Source organism: Pristiophorus japonicus, chromosome 4, assembly GCF_044704955.1.
Source record: "Pristiophorus japonicus isolate sPriJap1 chromosome 4, sPriJap1.hap1, whole genome shotgun sequence".
Classification (NCBI taxonomy): Eukaryota; Metazoa; Chordata; class Chondrichthyes; family Pristiophoridae; genus Pristiophorus; species Pristiophorus japonicus.
In genome coordinates, this window is record NC_091980.1 from 182,424,690 (window position 1) to 182,443,296 (window position 18,607).

Consider the following 18,607-nt stretch of genomic DNA (forward strand, 5'->3'; position numbering starts at 1 on the left):
GCCCAGGCAGCCGAAGGCATGGCCACCAATGGTGGAAGCCAGAATTGGAGGAGTGCAGAGATCACGGAGGGTTGTAGGGCTGAAGGAAGTTACAAAGGTAAGGAGGGGAGAGCCCATGGAGAGATTTGAAAACAGGGATGAGAATATTAAAATTGAGGCGTTGCCGAACCGGGAGACAATGTAGGTCAGCGAGCACAGGGGTGAGGATGAACGGGACTTGGTGCAAGTTAGGATAGGTTCCCTTAAGTCCAAGGGACACAGACTTGAACAATTATGGCGGGCAACTGATTTAACCATTCATTGCCAGATCTGGCTGGACCACTTCAAACTCTATCTGTTCCTGTTCTCCTCTGCCAAAGCTTCTCACTATTCCATGATCATCCTGGACTGCAAAGATAACCTAGCTTCTCTTCTATACTATAAACTGTCTTCTTAAACCATTGTACTCTGCCCCCTCCACCCTTACCTCTAATAACAAGTGCGAGGAGCTCATGAACTTCATTGCCACCAACAGTGAGTTCTGCTGCCTCTGCTGCTTCCCTCCCTTCCCCTAGCCCAACAAGCCAAACTTCCCCTTAACATGCCCCCTCCCCTAGTCCGGAACCCGCTTCTTTGTCTAGTTTCTCTCCTATCTCCTCTCATGTCCCCTCCGAGCTCATCTTGTCCATGAGACACACCTCCTGCTCCCTCGACCCTATTCCCACCAAACTGCTGACCACCCAATTTCCCTACCTGGCCCCCATGTTAGCTGACATGGTTAATGGTTCCCTCTCCTCAGGTACCGTCCCCCTCCCCGTTAAATCTGCCGTCATCACCCCCCTCCCCATAAAACACACTCTTGACCCCCTCAGCCCTTGGAAACTATCACCCCATCTCCAATATCTCTTTCCTCTCCAAAGTCTTTGAATGTGTTGTTGCTTCCCAAATCCGTGCTCATTTTTCCCACAACTCCATGTTTGAATCTCTCCAATCAAGTTTCCGCCCCTGTCACAGCACTGAAATGGCCCTTATCAATGTCACAAATACTATCCAATGTGACTGTGACCATGGTAAGCTATCCCTCCTCTTGCTTTATGATCTGTCTGCAGACTTTGACACAGTTGATCACATCATCCTCCTCCAACACCTCTCCTCCATCATCCAGCTGGGTGGGAGTGCCCTCGGTTGGTTCTGTTCCTATCTAACCAGTCGTAGCCAGAGAATCACCTGCATTGGCTTCTCTTCCCTTTTCCGCAATGTGACGTCTGGTGTCCCCCAAGGACCTATCCTTGGCTCCCTCCTATTTCTCATCATTATGCTGCCCCTTGGTGGCATCATCTGGAAACACAACGTCAGGTTCCATATATATGCTGACGACACCCAGCTCTACCTCACCACCACCTCTTGTGACCCTTCCACTGTCTCTGATTTGTCACGCTGCTTCTCCGACCTCCAGTATTGGATGAGCAGAAATTGTCTTCGGTCCCCACCACAAACTGCGGTCCCTAGTCACCAACTCAATCCCTCTCCCTGGCTACTGACTGAGGCTGAACCAGACTGGTCACTACATTGATGTCTTATTTTACCCTGAGCTGAGTTTCCAACTCCATATCGTCTCCATCACCAAGACCCTCTACTTTCACCTCCATAACACCGCTCGTCTCCACCCCTGCCTCAGCTCATCTTGCGGCATCCCCGATTTTCATCATTCCATCATTGGCAGCTGTGTCTTCAGCTGCCTAGGCCCGAAGCTCTGGAATTCCCTCTCTAAACCTCTGCACCTCTCTACCTCTCTCTCCTCCTTTAAGATGATCCTTAAAACCTACCTGTTTGACCAAGCTTTTGGTCACCTGTCCAAATTTTAAAAAATTAATTCATGGGATGTGGGCATCGTTGGCAAGGCCAGAATTTATTGTCCATCCCTAATTGCCTTTGAGAAGGTGGTGGTGAGCTGGCATTTCAGAAGGCAGTTAAGAGTCAACAACATTGCTATGGGTCTGGAGTGACATAAAGCCCAGACCAAGTAAGGGCAGCAGATTTCTTTCTCTAAAGGAACCTTAGTGAACCAGATGGGTTTTTACAACATTCTGTTAGTTTCATGATAGTAGTTCCATTACTGATACAAGCTTGTTATTCCAGATTTGTTTAATTAACTGAATTTAAATTCCCCAGCTAACATGGTGGGATTTGAACTCATGTTTTTCAATCATTAGTCCAGGTCTCCGGATTACTAGTCCAGTAACATAACCACTATGCTCCATAGCCCGATTTCTCCTTATGTGGCTCCATGCCAAAGTTTGTTTGATGATCACTCTTGTGAAGTGCCTTGGGAAGTTTTACTATGATAATGGTGCTATAGAAATGCAAGTTGTTGTTGTTATTGAGCTTGGTATCATCGTAAAATATGAGCAAGATAGTAGCAGATTTGAGGAGGTCATAGACTGACTGATGAAATGGACAGACACATGTCAACTTAATGCAGATAAGTGTGAAGTGATGTGCTTTGGGAGAAAGAGCGTGGTGAGGCAGTATAATCTAATTGGTGCTATTTTGGGGCAGTTGCAAGAGCAGAGGGACTTGGGTGCATAGTCACAAATCATTGAACGTGGCAGGGCAAGTTGATAAGGTGGTTAAGAAAATACATGCATTACTTGGCTTTGTAAATAGGGGCGCTGAATACAAAAACAAAAAAGTGCTACTCAACCTTTACAACTCAGTAGTTAGCCTTCAGCTGGAGCATTGTGTACAGTTCTGGACACCATGCTTAAGGACAGGAGGCCTTGGAAAGGGTACAGAGGAGCTTTACCAGGATGGTACCAGGGATGAGGGACTTCAGTTATATGGAGACACTGGAGAAATTGAGATTGTTCTCCTTAGAGCAGAGAAGTTGAGGGGGAGACCTAATAGAATGATTCAAATTTATGAGGGGTTTTGAAAGAGCAAGTAGGGAGAAATTGTTCCCTCTGTCAAGTGGGTCAGTACCCGAGGTCATAGAGTCAAAATGGAAAGTGGTCCATGTTGTCCAGCGCCGTGGATCTTGATGACTGGGGGGCAGTGCTGTGCGGCGGGTTAGGTTGGTGGAGGACCTTTGTCTTACGGATGTTTAGTGTAAGGCCCATGCTTTCGTATGCCTCAGTGAAGATGTTGACTATGACTTGGAGTTCAGTCTCTGAATGTGTGCAGATGCAAGCGTTGTCCACATACTGTAGTTCGGTGACAGAGAATTGGCAAAAGAACTAGAGGGGAAATAAGGAAATGTTTTTCACTCAGATGTTCGATAAGATCTGGAACATACTACCTGAAAGTGTGGTGGAATCAGATTCCATTGGAACTGTTAAAAGGCAATTGGACATGTACTTGAAGAGGACTAATTTGCAGGGTCATGGAGAAAAAACTGGGGTATGGGAGTAATTTGGGCAGTTCTTCCAATGAGCTGACACAGGCACAACAGGCCGAATGGCCTCTTTCTGTGCTGTAATATTTTATGATTCTATGAGCTCCCAGCAACATGGGCAAGCACAGACATAGAAGGCCCCGACAAACTACAGCACAGGTGCAGAAATCCAGCAGCATCGGGCCCTGCCCCAGAATCTACCACCTAAAATGCCGGTCTGCTCATTTTGCAACACAAACTTGTCAAAGCAAGAAAGTAAATTTGGGGCTTGGGTCTGCTCTTTGTAAAGGCAAATGGGCTGTACAATCAACTAAAGGCTTCTTGCTATCTTCATCTGCCAAACAAGCAATTTATTTTAAGGTATTAATTCTGCCACTTTGAAGATAAAAAGCTAGAAAAAGGAAAGTGCTTTGTTTGGGTACGATGTTTTCTGCAGCCAGGGTTGTTTTTCCCATCGCAGCCTTGCCGCTCCTGCGGTTTGTAATTAGATGATTAATTGGCTCCATCATCTCAGGCTCTCTTGGCAATTCCTGCTGATTCCAGCCATTATTGCTGAAACGTCAATCTGTTATCAGAGGGAAAAATAAACCACTGCCTTCATAGTTTGCACTGCCTGGCTCTGAGATGAAGGAAGAAACTGCATTTTTTAATATTCGACACAGCTGTTTGAGACATATTAGAAATAAATGTCAACGATGCAGTTTTTTTATTTTGCAATCACACTAAATCAAATCTTGGTCAATCCACCATTGTTTTAGATCCCAACCTGAACCTGTTATGTATGGAAAAAGAGTCAGACTGAACACTGTGAGCTCAAAGAAAAGTGTGACCTTAGTCCTTTTTTGCAGGTCTCCAGAGTGCCTCTTCAACCTGTGAGGCCTCCTTAAATATCTGTGTTCCCAAGGTATGGGATCCCTTGGGACTCCAGGGGATGAGCCCTCTGGTGGCTGTACAGAGTAAATACAAGTTTACATATATAACAACAATCCCACCACCTCCCCCCCCCCCCACCCCACCCCCAAAGTCAATAGTGTAACTATTTACAATGTGAGTCGATCTGGGGCCCTTCTTGCCCTGGTTAATCGTCTCGGTGTGAAAGCTGGTATTGTTGAATCATTTGTTGGGCCCTGGTCTTGCTGGGCTGCCTGGTGTGTTGGGTCCTGCTGGGCTGCTATGGATCATGGGTTCTGCTTCGTGGTCAACCATGGTGCCGGTTGCCATTGGTGTGTATATTTGGGGATCTAAAAAGGTAGGGTCCAAGGTGGGTTGCTCAGGATAGTCAGTGAATCTGAGTTTGATTTGGTCCAAGTATTTCCGGTGAATGAGTCCGTTTGAAAGTTTGACCCGAAACACCCTGCTCCCCTCTTTGGCCACGACAGTGCCGGGAAGCCACTTGGGACCTTGTCCATAATTCAAAACAAATACAGGATCATTGATTTCAATCTCACTTGACACATTTGCTCTATCATGGTATGTACTTTGTTGAAGCCGCCGGCTCTCTACCTGTTCATGTAGATCAGGGTGAACTAACGAGAGCCTTGTCTTAAGTGCTCTTTTCATGAGCAGTTCAGCAGGTGGGATCCCAGTGAGCGAGTGGGGTCTCGTGCGGTAGCTAAGCAGGACTCGGGATAGGTAAGTCTGCAGCGAGCCTTCAGTTACCCTCTTCAAGCCTTGCTTGATGATTTGCACTGCTCGCTCTGCCTGACCATTGGACGCTGGTTTAAACAGGGCAGATGTGACATGTTTGATCCCGTTACGGGTTATGAATTCTTTGAACTCAGCACTGGTAAAACATGGTCCGTTGACGCTCACCAGGACATCGGGTAAGCCGTGTGTGGCAAACATGGTCCGCAGGCTTTCAGTGGTGGCAGCGGACGTGCTAGCTGACATTATCTCACATTCAATCCACTTGGAGTATGCATCTACAACCACAAGGAGCATTTTACCCAAGAACGGGCCTGCATAGTCGACGTGTACCCGAGACCACAGTTTGGAGGGCCAAGACCATAAACTTAGTGGCGCCTCCCTGGGTACATTGCTTAACTGCGAGCAGGTAATACATCTGTGAACACAGGACTCTAAGTCCGCATCGATACCGGGCCACCACGCGTGGGATTTGGCTGTCGCTTTCATCATTACGATGCCTGGGTGGGTACTGTGGAGGTCATTGATGAAGGTATCTCCGCACTTCTTGGGAACCACTACTCGATTGCCCCACAGAAGGCAGTCTGCCTGCAGACATTTCAACTTTGCGCCGCTGGAACAGCTTTATCTCGTCCTGCATTTCTACTGGGACATTGGACCAGCTCCCGTGAAACACACAGCTTTTGACTAGGGATAATAAGGGGTCCTGGCTCATCCAGGTTTTGATCTGCCGGGCAGTGATGGGTGATTGCTCTCTCTCAAATGCTTCTATAACCATGGCTAAATCTGCGGGCTGCACCATTTCCACCCCCGTGGTGGGCAATCGCAGTCTACTGAGAGCATCGGCGCAGCTTTCTGTGCCTGGCCTGTGGTGGATGGCGTAGTTATATGCAGACAACGTGAGCGCCCATCTCTGAATGCAGGCAGATGCGTTGGTATTTATCCCTTTACTCTCAGAAATATGAGTGGCTTATGGTCAGTTTTCAATTCGAACTTTAGCCCAAACAGGTATTGATGCATTTTCTTTACCTCATAGACACACGCTAATGCTTCTTTTTCAATCATGCTTTAGGCTCTTTCGGCCTTACTCAGACTCCTGGATGCATAAGGAACCGGTTGCAGTTTCCTGAAATCATTAGCTTGTTGCAATACACACCCGTGCCATATGATAACGCATCACACGCTAGTACCAAACGCTTACATGGATCATACAACACAAGCAATTTGTTTGAGCATAACAACTTTCTCGCTTTTACAAAGATATTTTCTTGGCTTTTGCCCCAAATCCATTCGTCCTCTTTTCGTAGTAAGACATGCAGTTGTTCTAACAGTGTGCTGAAACCCAGTAAGAAGTTACCAAAGTAGTTCAGGAGTCCAAGAAACGACTGCAGCTCCATCACATTCTGTGGTCTCGGTGCGTTCTCGATTGCCTCCGTCTTCGCGTTGGTGGGCCTGATGCCATCCGCCGCAATCCTCCTTCCCAAGACCTCCACTTCAGGCGCCAGGAAAACACACTTCGAGCATTTTAACCTGAGCCCCACGCGGTTGAGTTGACTAAGAACCTCCTCCAGGTTCTGCAGATGCTCGACTGTGTTCCAACCTGTGACCAAGATGTCATCCTGGAAGACCACGGTGTGCAGGACTGACTTCAGTAAGCTTTGCATGTTTCTCTGGAATATCGCCGCGGCTGATCGAATTCCAAACGGGCATCTGTTATAAATAAAAAGACCTTTGTGTGTGTTGATGCAGGGGAGGCCCTTCAATGATTCCTCCAGTTCCTGCGTCATGTAGGCTGAAGTCAGATCCAGCTTCATGAACGTCTTTCTTCCCACCAGCATTGCAAAGAGGTCGTTGGCCTTTGGTAGTGGGTATTGGTCCTGCAGGGAGAAACGATTGATAGTTACTTTGTAATCGCCACAGATGATGACGGTGCCGTCTCCCTTGAGGACAGGAATGATCGGGCTGGCCCATTCATTGAACTCGATCAGTGAAATGATGCCCTCTCATTGCAGCAGGTCTAGTTCGATCTCTACCCTTTCATCATGTACGGTACTGCTCTCGCCTTGTGATGGATGGCACGCGCCCCCGGAATTAGGTGGATCTTCACTTTTGCTCCTTGGAATTTCCCAATGCCTGGTTCGAACAGTGAAGGGAACTTGTTTAAGACCTGGGCACACTAAGTGTCTTCAATGGGCGATAGCGATCGGATGTCGTCCCAGTTCCAGTGTATCTTTCCCAGCCAGCGCTTGCCGAGCAGCGTGGGACCATCGCCCGGTACCACCCAGAATGATAGCTTGTGCATTGCTCCATCGTAAGAGACCTTTACTGCTCCATTGTAAGAGACACTGCCAATTATGGGAATCAGTTCTTTTGTGTCAGTTCTTAGTTTTGTACGAATTGGCGTTAAGACTGGCCTTGAGGCCTTGTTGCACCACAGTCTTTCAAAAGTCTTTTTGTCCATGATGGACTGGCTCGTGCCCGTGTCCAGTTCCATTGACACCAGGAGTCCATTTAGTTCAACATTCAGCATTATCGGAGGACAATTCGTGGTGAATGTGTACACCTCATGTAACTCTGCCTCCTCGGTCTGAGGCTCTGGTTCATCGTGATCCTCCGTGGATCTGTCCTCCTCTGCAACATGGTGGTTTGCAGGTTTAACAGGATTAGCAGCTCGCCTGCACATATGTTGGAGGTGTCGCATTGTTCCACAGCCCTTGCAAACATACCCTTTGAATTGGCATGAATGGAAACAATGATCACCTCTGCAGCGCCAACAAGGTGTTAAAGACCTTGCAGTCATCACCCGTGATGGTGGACTCTGAGACATCTGCGGATGTGCAGCTGCAGGCATGTGCGACCTGCCCTGTATGTTGCGATTTGAAAACAACATCACTTTGTTCACAGTACTTGTAACAGCACTTGTGTGCTGAGAGATTTGCTTCGTATTGTCACTGGTGGCAATGAACGCCTGGGCTATCGCTATGGCCTTACTCAAGGTTGGGGTCTCTGCAGTCAAAAATTTGCGAAGTATGGTTTCGTGGCCAATGCCAAGTATGAAAAAGTATCTGAGCATGTGCTCCAAATGTCCTTCAAATTCGCAATGTCCTGCAAGGCGTCTTAGCTCGGCGACATAGCTCACCGCTTCCTGGCCTTCAGACCTTTTGCAGGTGTAGAACCGGTACCTCGCCATCAGAATGCTTTCCTTCGGGTTCAAATGCTCTCGGACCAGTGTGCACAAATCATCGTATGATTTCTCCGTGGGTTTCGCTGGAGTGAGCAGATTCTTCATTAGGCCATACGTTGGTGCCCCACAGACGGTGAGGAGAATCGCCCTTCGTTTGGCAGCATTCTCTTCCCCATCTAGCTCATTGGCCACGAAGTATTGGTCGAGTTTCTCCACAAAAGTTTCCCAATCATCTCCCTCCGAGAATTTCTCCAGGATGCCCACTGTTCTCTGCATCTTTGGGTTCGCTATCTGTATCTCATTGCCAGTTGTTATGTATGGAGTAAGAGTCAAACTGAATACTGTGACCTTAGTCTTTTATTGCAGGTCTCCAGAGTGCCTCGCCAACCTGTGATGCCTCCTTAAATACCTGTGCTCCCAAGGAATTATGGGATCCCTTGAGACTCCAGGGGATGAGCCCTCTGGTGGCTGTACAGAGTAAATACAAGTTTACATATATAACAGAACCCATGTTTCCAAAGCAGTTACATAGAATTTAGTGGCCTAAAGTGACTAGCATTTCTTCCCTCCCTATGGGTGAACACCTGAACATACCTGGGATTGCTACTAAATTCTATGGGGCTGAAATTACCTCCCTCCTTATGCTCTTAGAGGCAGTAATGGAGCGGATAGGCCTCACCGACAGGGGACAAACAAATGGGCCGACCCATCTGAAATTGCCCTCAGGCCGGGAGCGGCGGGAAAAACCCTTGGGTGCCAGGCCACTGGCCCGGCCGAAACCCTCTCTGGTGGCCCGGTGTTTGCCACTAAAGTGGCTGCAGAGTTTGCAGCGGCCCTCCCCTTTAACTGAAGGGGAGGGACGTTGTAACACGTCAGTGCTGATGTCATCAGCAACGAGCTGATGACTCAGAGTGACGGCCGCTCTTACCCAACGGCACTTCCGCTCCGCTGGCAACAGCAACACCGCTCCAACTGAAAAAAATCAACTAAAAGCTGAATGTTGCACAAGTCTTCGCCCCATGGATTGGGGCGGAGAAAAACATTAAAAATCAGTAGGTGTGCCCCGTTTCGTACAGGAGGCAATTTCGGCCCCTATAGTCTTGTCCTTGGCTTCACCCCCCCCAATTCTTCTGCCCTCATTCACTGCCAATACTAGCCCTTTCTGGGATACAGTTCCACAGCTACTGCTGAGTCTCCAGCAGCTAACTCAACAGGCCGTTGCTCATGTGTGAAGTTCGACAGTGAGAGGTAAGAACATAAGAACATAAGAAACAGGAACAGGAGTAAGCCATTTGGCCCCTCGAGCCTGCTCCGCCATTTAATACGATCATGGCTCATCTAATCATGAACTCAGCTCCATCTCCCTGCCTGCTCCCCATAACCCTTTATTCCCTTATCGCTCAAAAATCTGTCTGTCTCTGCCTTCAATATATTCAATGACCCAGCTTCCACAGCTCTCTGGGACAGAGAATGCCACAGATTTACAACCCGCAAAGAGAAGAAATTCCTCCTCATCGCAGTTTTAAATGAGGAGCCCCTTATTCTGAGACTATGCCCCCAATTTTAGTTTCCCCCACCAGTGGAAACATCCTCTCAGCATCCACCTTGTTGAGTCCTCTCATTATCTTATATGTTTCGATAAGATCACCTCTCATTTTTCTGAACTCCAATGAGTATAGGTCCAACCTACTCAACCTATCTTCATAAGTCAACCCCGCATCTCCGGAATCAGCCTCGTGAACCTTCTCTGAATTGCCTCCAATGCAAGTATATCCTTTTTTAAATACTGTCGGCTGAACTAACACCAAACAAATTTCACAGCATAAAGATGTTTCGGCAAGTACTGTATACCAAGTAACATAGTTTTCAGGCAGTAATACATATGGCAGAACGTACACAGCTGCATGACCTCAGATGACTCAGAGTCTGCCATCAAGCGTTAATGCGAGGCAATTGACAACTTGTTGGCACTGCGGAGGTGATCATCGAGCCCATCAATGTTGCTTCAAATACTATGCGTGCAAAGGCTGTGGAACAATGGGACACCTCCAGCGAATGTGCAGATGAGCTGCAAACACTGCAAACCACCACGTTGCAGAGGAAGACCGATCCATGGTGGATCAAACTGAACTGGACATTCAAACCGAGGAGGCAGAAGTGTACGGGGTACACACGTTCACCACGAAATGTCCACCGATCATGTTAAAAGTTGAACTGGATGGAATTCTAGTATCCATGGAATTGGACATGGGTGCAAGTCAGTCCATCATGAGCAAAAAGACCTTCGACAGGCTGTGGAGCAACAAGGCACACAGGCCCAAGCTGAGCCCTATTCATACCAAGCTGAGAACTTATACTAAAGAGCTGATCCCTGTAATTGGCAGTGCAGCAGTAAAAGTCTCCTATGATGGAGCAGTGCATGAACTACCACTATGGATTGTACTAGGAGATGGTCCCACACTGTTCGGCAGAAGCTGGCTGGAAAAAATCTGCTGGAACTGGGACGATATCCGAGCGCTTTCGTCCGTCAACGACGCCTCATGTGCCCAGGTTCTGAGCAAGTTTCCATCGTTGTTTGAGCCAGGCATCGGAGGTTTCTCGGGGATGAAGGTGCAGATCCACTTGATTCCCGGTACACAACCCATCCACCACAAGGCACGGGCGGTGCCATATATGATGCAAGAGAAAGTGGAGGTCGAGCTGGACAGGCTGCAACGAGAAGGCATCATCGCGCCGGTGGAGTTCAACGAGTGGGCCAGTCTGATTGTTCCGGTTCTCAAGAATTGATGGCACGGTCAGAATTTGTGGGGATTATAAAGTAACGATTAACCGTTTTTCGCTGCAGGACCAGTACCCGCTACCCAAGGCAGACGACCTATTTGTGACGCTGGCAGGAGGGAAGACGTTCACCAACTTGGACCTGACCTCAGCCTACAAGATGCAGGAGCTGGCAGAATCTTTGAAAGGCCTCACCTGCATCAACACGCATAAAAGTGTTCATCTACAAAGATGTCCATTTGTGATTCGATAGCCGCGGCTATTTTTCAAAGGAACATGGAGAATCTGCTAAAATCGGTTCCGTGCACCATAGTTTTCCAGGACGACATAATGATCACAGTTCAGGACAACATCGAACACTTGCAGAACCTGGAAGGTGTACTAAGTCAACTAGATCGTGTGGGACTCAGGTTGAAACGCTCGAAGTGTGTTTTCCTGGCGCCAGATGTTGAGTTCTTAGGGAGAAGAATCGCGGCAGAAGGCATCGGACCCACCGACGCCAAGACAAAGGTCATCAAGAATGTGCCGAGACCACAGAATGTGACGGAGCTGCAGTCGTTCCTGGGACTCCTCAATTATTTTGGTAATTTCCTACCTGGGTTAAGCACCTTGCTAGAACCTCTACATGTGTTGCTAGGCAAGGGAGATGACTGGATATGGGGGAAATCACAAGAGGCAGCTTTTGAGAAAGCTCGAAATCTGTTCTGTTCCAACAAACTGCTTGTCCTGTAAGTTCCTTGTAAACGGGATGGAAATGGCACAGCCTGCAGATTTGCTCTTGTTGATGGATGCATTTGAAAATGAAAAGTCACTGGTTACGGCCCACCAGCCAGGATCCTTTACTGTCCCCTGTAAAAAACTGTGTCCTCCATGGGAGCTGGTCCAGCGTCCCAGCGGAGATGCATGAAGAGATCAAGCCGTTCCAGCGGCGTAAAGACAAAATGTCCATATAGGCGGATTGTCTTTTGTGGGGTAATCGAGTGGTTTTGCCAAGAAGCTGAACTCATCATCCCCAGCAGCCCGGCAAGGCCAGCTGCGCAGCAGCCCAGCGAAGGCCCAACCAACTCACTGGCACCTGCATTTGTACCGAGACGATCGACTAGGGAGCAGAAAGCCCCAGATCGTCTCACCCTGTAAATTAGTATACTATTGACTTTGGGAGGGAGTGATGTTATGTATGCAATCCTATGTAACCAGCATTCTACCGTCACCAGAGGGCATATCTGTTGGAGTCCCAAGGTATCCCAACATCCCTTGGGAGCACTTTATAAGCAGGCATCCCATGCTGTACCAGTACTCTGGAGTTTGAATAAAGAGACTAAGGTCACACTTACTCATGTCTACAATATTCAGTCACATTGCTTTATTCAAGACATAACATCTTTTAAGACCTTAGGATGCAAGCCATCAAGTCCAGCGGACATGTCTGTCTTTAGTCCCATTATTTTACCAAGTACTACTTATTTAGTGATAGTGATTGTATTAAGTTCCTCTCTCTTTGCAGCCCCTTGATTATCTATTATTAGGATGTTTTTAGTGTCTTCCACTGTGAAGACCGTGAAGTTTGCAGGCTATTCAAGAGAGGGCGGAGCGATCGAAGTGGAGGGAGATCCCAGGTGAACATATTATTATTACCCAACATCCACACTCTCGCACCTTCCAGCAGGAGTCACGGAGTTGCCATGATGACCAGGAATCCTAGTAAATATTTTTCCTTGCCTTGCATAGAGGCACTGAGCTCAATCACAGTACCCCTCGTCACTCTGGCTGAGATCAGCCCACTCTTGGACCGGGGAATGTACCTGGAGCTGCTTTTTACATCTTTCGGATGAGATGTTAAATCAAGGCTCGCTCCCAGGTAGATGTAAAACATCCCATGGCACTCTTTCAAAGAAAAGCAGGTGAGTTCTCCCCAGTGAACTGGCCAATATTTATCCCTCAACCAGCATTGCTAAAAAGCAGATTATCTGCTCATTATCACATTGCTGGGTGTGGGAGCTTGCTGTGTGCAAATTGGCAGCAGCGTTACCTACATTACAGTAGTGACTACATTTCAAAAAGTACTTCATTGGCTGCAAAGCGCTTTGGAACGTCCTGAGGTCATGAGAGGCGCTATATAAATGCAAGTTCTTTCCTGCTTCAGCAAAGAATGACTAAGAAAACAATAAAGAAAGGAAAGATAGATTATGAAAGTAAACTTGCACAAAACATAAAAACAGATAGTAAAAGCTTTTACCGATATATAAAACGGAAAAGAGTGACTAAAGTAAATGTTGGTCCCTTAGAAGATGAGAAGGGGGATTTAATAATGGGAAATGTGGAAATGGCTGAGACCTTAAACAATTATTTTGCTTTGGTCTTCACAGTGGAAGACACAAAAACCATGCCAAAAATTGCTGGCCACGGGAATGTGGGAAGGGAGTACCTTGAGATAATCACTATCACAATGGGGGTAGTGCTGGACAGGCTAATGGGACTCAAGGTAGACAAGTCCCCTGGTCCTGATGAAATGCATCCCAGGGTATTAAAAGAGATGGCGGAAGTTATAGCAGATGCATTCGTTATAATCTACCAAAATTCTCTGGACTCTGGGGAGGTACCAGCGGATTGGAAAGCAGCTAATGTAACACCTCTGTTTAAAAAAGGGGGCAGACAAAAGGCAGGTAACTATAGGCCGGTTAGTTTAACATCTGCAGTGGGGAAAATGCTTGAAACTATCATTAAGGAAGAAATAGCGGGACATCTAGATAGGAATAGTGCATTCAAGCAGACGCAACATGGATTCATTAAGGGGAAATGATGTTTAACTAATTTACTGGAATTCTTTGAGGATATAACGAGCATGGTGGATAGAGGTGTACCGATGGATGTGGTGTATTTAGATTTCCAAAAGGCATTCGATAAGGTGCCACACAAAAGGTTACTGCAGAAGATAGAGGTACGCGGAGTCAGAGGAAATATATTAGCATGGATAGAGAATTGGCTGGCGAACAGAAAGCAGATAGTCGGGATAAATGGGTCCTTTTCGGGTTGGAAATCGGTGGTTAGTGGTGTGCCACAGGGATCGGTGCTGGGACCACAACTGTTTACAATATACATAGATGACCTGGAAGAGGGGACAGAGTGTAGTGTAACAACATTTGCAGATGACACAAAGATTAGTGGGAAAGCGGGTTGTGTAGAGGACACAGAGAGGCTGCAAAGAGATTTAGATAGGTTAAGTGAATGGGCTAAGGTTTGGCAGATGGAATACAATGTCGGAAAATGTGAGGTCATCCACCTTGGAAAAAAAAACAGTAAAAGGGAATATTATTTGAATGGGGAGAAATTACAACATGTTGCGTTGCAGAGGGACCTGGGGATCCTTGTGCATGAATCCCAAAAAGTTAGTTTGCAGCTGCAGCAGGTAATCAGGAAGGCGAATGGAATGTTGGCCTTCATTGCGAGAGGGATGGAGTACAAAAGCAGGGAGTTCCTGCTGCAACTGTATAGGGTATTGGTGAGGCTGCAGCTGGAGTACTATGTGCAGTTTTGGTCACCTTACTTAAAGAAGGATATACTAGCTTTGAGGGGGGTACAGAAACGATTCACTAGGTTGATTCCGGAGATGAGAGGGTTACCTTATGATGATAGATTGAGTAGACTGGGTCTTTACTCGTTGGAATTCAGAAGGATGAGAGGTGATCTTATAGAAACATTTAAAATAATGAAAGGGATAGACAAGATAGAGGCAGAGAGGTTGTTTCCACTGGTCGGGGAGACTAGAACTAGGGGGCACAGCCTCAAAATACGGGGGAGCCAATTTAAAACCGAGTTGAGAAGGAATTTCTTCTCCCAGAGGGTTGTGAATCTGTGGAATTCTCTGCCCAGGGAAGCAGTTGAGGCTAGCTCATTGAATGTATTCAAATCACAGATAGATAGATTTTTAACCAATAAGGGAATTAACGGTTACGGGGAGCGGGCGGGTAAGTGGAGCTGAATCCATGGCCAGATCAGCCATGATCTTATTGAATGGCGGAGCAGGCTTGAGGGGCTAGATGACCTACTCCTGTTCCTAATTCTTATGTTGTTACGTTCTTATGTTCTTCGTGAATCTTCTCTGAACAGCCTCCAATGCAAGTCTATCCTTTCTTAAGCGAGCGCCATCGGAGCAGGCCGGGGAGCGGAAGGAGCAGCGAGGCGGCATACCAATCCAGGGAGCAGCACGTGCCGGAGCAGGAGAGCAACGGCAGTGAAGAGGGCGACTGGATTGGACGTCACCAAGATCCAAGTCGCTGATTGGAGCGTGGGCAGGTACTGCAGGAGCGGCGAGGCCGGGACGAAGGAGCGGCGAGAGACTGTAGAGGGATGTTATTGGGGCCCAGGAGAGGCGAGAGTTCGGGGCCCAGAAGAGGCAAGGGCCCAGGGGCAGCACAGGCCAGCCCACACTGCGCTTTAGGTCCATGCAGCAGAGCTGGTCTCCAGTCGTCTTGGGTAATCCTTGCCACTGGACCAAGACCTAGCTCTATTAAGCCCGTGTGGTGGCTGGTGTGCAACAGCCCCCACACGTTAAAAAAAATCCATGCACAGGCATCTTCCACCCTTCAGGATTTAGTTCGGGATCTGGAATTTTAGGTCCTTCATTGAAATACCTGTGAACATTTTGGCGTGGAAACAAGTCATCCTCGACTCGAGGGATTGCCTATGATGATGCTGACTTTCCTGCTTTCTTTGGCTTTTATACTGCCACTTGTTTAGTTTTGGGTCCGAGGAAACCAGCTCCTCTACATTACTAATCCCTTATCCCACTGTTATAATCAGAGCAGTATAAATACAGGAAGCCGATTCACGGATGGTGATCTCAACCAGCTCCTGTTTAAAAGCGGCACTGAACTTTGCTGTTCTGTATGGTTCAGCTGCACATCAAGGATACAACTATTTTAGTTGTGAACATTAAACAAGTGCCCCCTGATTAAAGGGAGGGGGGGGATCACACTCCAAAAACTTTTCAAGTGTCCCCTTGTTTTTTGTTTGAGGGCACCAAGAATCACAAATTATACAAGTACCCCCTGGCTAAAAGGGGGGGGGGCACTAAAACCGACAAACATAGACAAATTAAACTTTAAACATCAAGGATCAAATTAAACTTTGGTTGCCGGGGGTAATGCTGCACTCCAGTCCCACCTCATGCAGAAGGCCGCGAGCGTAGTGTGGACACCGTGTGCTCCATCTCCAGGGCAACCTGGCTCGGATATAACCGCGGAAGAGAGGCAAGCAGTCGGGCTGAACAACCCCCTCGACCGCCCGCTGCCTGGACAGGCTGATGGCCCCCTTGGCCGTGCCCAGGGGCAGTCCTAGGAGGAGGCCTTCCAACCTGACATCAAGGATACAACTGCTAAAGCCCAGCTATACAATGGAGGTGTCGATCAGATTGAATTAAATTAGACAATTGTTAGTTAGAGGGCAAATAGTTGACCATTGAGGAGAAGAGGTTGTTGAATCAAGCAATTATATGTAATCTCTCACCTTTCTACAAAATCGTCTGGCTGCCATTCAAATTAAAATTCAGTTAATTGCTGTTCCACTTATGGAAATTATTTCGCAGAAATGAATTGAGATTGCTTTTCAAATTGTTTCTTTTGTTCTGAAATAATGTACTTTAGCACATGAACAACAAAGTAATTGAGGTGTGACATGAGTCTGCCTTTGATAATGGGTGGGGAGGTGGGATTGCTGGTAGGTCGCTTGAAGTTTCATCGCATTGAGATTTTAGTGACTTTTGCTGAGAATCTGATTGATCACTTTTGTTTTTGTGAGTTGCAATATGTTTGAAACGTTACCAAGTGCATCATTGCTCATTTCTAATTGTGGACCCATTGCTTTTTGTGTTGAAGTGGTTGAGGTGGACTCAGACTCAGGAGCAAATTATTTGCTAATTAATTGATGTTGAATCTGCCTGCTTTGAAAATTGCATGCCAGAAATTTGCATTATTAATAGTGGATGGTATAATGAGTGTAATGTTAGTCCCTTTTAACAAGGATAAATTAGTAGTTAGTGTGTAATTTCTAAAAAGTGGTGGAGAAGTGGAAACTAATAACATATAACTGAATTAACTGGCTTGAAAAATGAAGGGCCATGCACTGTTGTCAACTTCCCCTGGTGCTCTCCAACTTATGTATAGATCTTTAACACTGGAATGAATGAGTGTTATACTAGCCTTGGCATTGATGAGTGGTAAGAGTTTCAGTATGTCCAAACCAGCATTAGCACAGTCACAAAATAACTTGTATACAAGGAATAATACAAGTTCCTGTAAAGATCAATATTTTTTGCACTCAGAATAAGGGATCGCCTATTTAAAAGAAAGAAAAGAAAGACTTTGATTTATATAGCGCCTTTCACGACCACTGGACATCTTAAAGCACCTTACAGCCAATGGAGTACTTTTTGGAGTGTAGTCACTGTTGTAATTTAAGACGGAGATGAGGAGGAATTTCTTCTCTCAGAGGGTCGTGAATCTTTGGAATTCTCTACCCCGGAGAGCTGTGGAGGCCGAGTCATTGAATATATTCAAGGCTGAGATAGACAGATTCTCGAACTATAGGAAGTCAAGGGTTATGGGGAACAGGCAGGAAAATGGAGTTGAGGTCAACACCGGATCAGCCACAATCTTATTGAATGGCGGAGCAGGCTTGAGGGGCCGTATGGCTTACTCCTGCTCCTATTTCTTATGTATGCATAGGACCCTGCTCAGCGTGATTTTGGCACTTTAATTATCCACCAAACAGATGTATCTATTTTTATGCATTTATCACCAAGTGGCAATCATACGTTAATAGGCCTGATATGAAATGCAAATTACACTAGGTAATCTAGGTCACTTGGTGTGAAGAAATCTTCAAAATGGGTTGCTGAAGTTCGAGATGAAGAAATGCTTTTCTGTGGCGGAGCCTTCATTTCTGAGCTCATCAGGACTAGCACTTTGGGCAGGGTACCTTCATATCACTCAGAGGGAGATCTCGGATAACAGCTTTATTGGAAGTCTGTTCACAAGAAGACTGACTCCTAATTAAATTGGTGTTTTGAGAGAAAAATACCTGAAGAACTACAATAAGGAAGAGTTAGGTGAAATTGTTTTGGTCTGATTGAGTTGGACTGTCAATCAAGAAAGAATTTATCTGAAAGGAGAGGAGGATGCCCTGCATGCTGTCTTGGTGTTTGCAGACAGTCTGCATCCAATCAGCTGAGGTGTAGGTAAGTGCTTTCTTTGATTGTAGTTTAAAAAAAATGATGCTCTTAAAATCCAATTTAATTGTCGGTGTTGTGTATGTAAATAAACAGACTAACTGAAACAGGAGAAATGTAACTAACTGTGTCCTTTATAACAACTCCCAAAATGGTGTCCCGAAACCAGCACGAACCAGCATGTTTACCGCAGTGTGTGAATAGCTCCCGCGGGGTCCTAATGCCTGTCTAATCTCCTGCAACAAACAAATAGAGTATGAACACAACAGTCGGTTTTAGAAACTATTTCCAGTAAACATCTTAAAATCAACCATTTTCACTTTCTTCTGTGGAGGGAGTCATTGTCATCTGAGGAGGAAGCACTTTGAATTGTCTTGTCAAATATATAGAAAGCCAGGATATC